General features: G+C 39.9%; 1 non-coding gene across 1 annotated transcript; it reads right to left on the bottom strand.

Annotated features, from left to right (window-relative positions):
- Window positions 1-718: 718 nt before the first annotated feature.
- Window positions 719-826, bottom strand: LOC148570906 (small nucleolar RNA R71). The gene has a single exon (XR_015908843.1). It is a non-coding gene; the product is annotated as a small nucleolar RNA R71 (small nucleolar RNA).
- Window positions 827-1,830: the final 1,004 nt, after the last annotated feature.

The raw sequence follows: 1,830 nt of genomic DNA, 5'->3' as shown, positions 1-1,830 counted from the left end.
TTCTTCTATTTGTTTATTTATTTACTAACATCTCTTCCTCACTTACCAAAAATCCGAACCCCCTCTCTCTCTCTGAGTTCAGATTTTCTCTTCTTCTTTTCTTCTATTCACACAGGGACCTCTATACTGTGGTAAAAAGGATCCCTATTATTATTATTATTATTTTTCTGTCCCTCTTTTTCATATGAGCAGGAGCAAAGACAAGAATATTCTTGTTGAAGCAGATCCAAAACCTGAAAGGACTTTGAAAAGGAAACTACGAGAAGCTAAAATACAACAGTCCAGAGACAACCTTTCAGAAATTTTCGAACAAGAAGAGGAGATGGCAGCCGAAAATAATAATAATGCAAGGAGGATGCTTGGTGACTTTACTGCACCTAATTCCAATTTACATGGAAGAAGCATCTCCATTCTTGCTATTGGAGCAAACAATTTTGAGCTTAAACCTCAATTAGTTTCTCTGATGCAGTAGAACTGCAAGTTTCATGGACTTCCATCTGAAGATCCTTTTCAGTTCTTAACTGAATTCTTGCAGATATGTGATACTGTTAAGACTAATGGAGTAGATCCTGAAGTCTACAGGCTCATGCTTTTCCCTTTTGCTGTGAGAGACAGAGCTAGAATATGGTTGGACTCTCAACCTAAGGATAGCCTGAACTCTTGGGATAAGCTGGTCAAGGCTTTCTTAGCCAAGTTCTTTCCTCCTCAAAAGCTAAGTAAACTTAGAGTGGATGTTCAGACCTTCAGACAGAAAGAAGGTGAATCCCTCTATGAAGCTTGGGAAAGATACAAAGAACTGACCAAAAAGTGTCTTTCTGACATGCTTTCAGAATGGACCATCCTGGATATATTCTATGATGGTCTATCTGAATTCGCTAAAATGTCATTGGATACTTCTGCAGGTGGATCCATTCACCTAAAGAAAATGCCTGCAGAAGCTCAAGAACTCATTGACATGGTTGCTAATAACCAGTTCATGTACACTTCTGAGAGGAATCCTGTGAGTAATGGGACGCCTATGAAGAAGGGAGTTCTTGAAATTGATACTCTGAATGCTATATTGGCTCAGAATAAAATATTGACTCAGCAAGTCAATATGATTTCTCAGAGTCTGAATGGAATGCAAGCTGCATCCAACAGTACTCAAGAGGCATCTTCTGAAGAAGAAGCTTATGATCCTGAAAACCCTGCAATAGCAGAGGTAAATTATATGGGTGAACCTTATGGAAACACATATAATCCATCATGGAGAAATCACCCAAATCTCTCATGGAAGGATCAACAAAAGCCTCAACAAGGCTTTAATAATGGTGGAAGAAATAGGTTTAACAATAGTAAACCTTTTCTATCATCCACCCAGCAACAGACAGAGAACTCTGAACAAAATACCTCTAATTTAGCAAACTTAGTCTCTGATCTATCTAAGGCCATTGTGAGTTTCATGAATGAAACAAGGTCATCCATTAGAAATTTGGAGGCACAAGTGGGCCAGCTGAGTAAAAGGATCACTGAAATCCCTCCTAGTACTTTCCCAAGCAATACAGAAGAAAATCCAAAAGGAGAGTGCAAGGCCATTGACATAACCACCATGGCCGAACCTGGAGAGGAAGGGGAGGACGTAAATCCCAGTGAGGAAGACCTCCTGGGACGTCCAGTGATCAATAAGGAGTTTCCCTTTGAGGAACCAAGGGAATCTGAGACTCATCTAGAGACCATAGAGATTCCATTGAACCTCCTTATGCCATTCATGAGCTCTGATCAGTATTCCTCTTCTAAAGAAAATGAGGATGTTACTGAAGAGCAAGCCGCCAAGTTTCTTGGTGCAATCAT

This window comes from Arachis ipaensis, chromosome B3, assembly GCF_059453495.1.
Source record: "Arachis ipaensis isolate K30076 ecotype BB chromosome B3, ASM5945349v1, whole genome shotgun sequence".
In the NCBI taxonomy this organism is placed as follows: domain Eukaryota; kingdom Viridiplantae; phylum Streptophyta; class Magnoliopsida; order Fabales; family Fabaceae; genus Arachis; species Arachis ipaensis.
The sequence above is the reverse complement of the archived record's forward strand: the minus strand, read 5'-3'. Positions and strand labels throughout refer to the sequence as shown.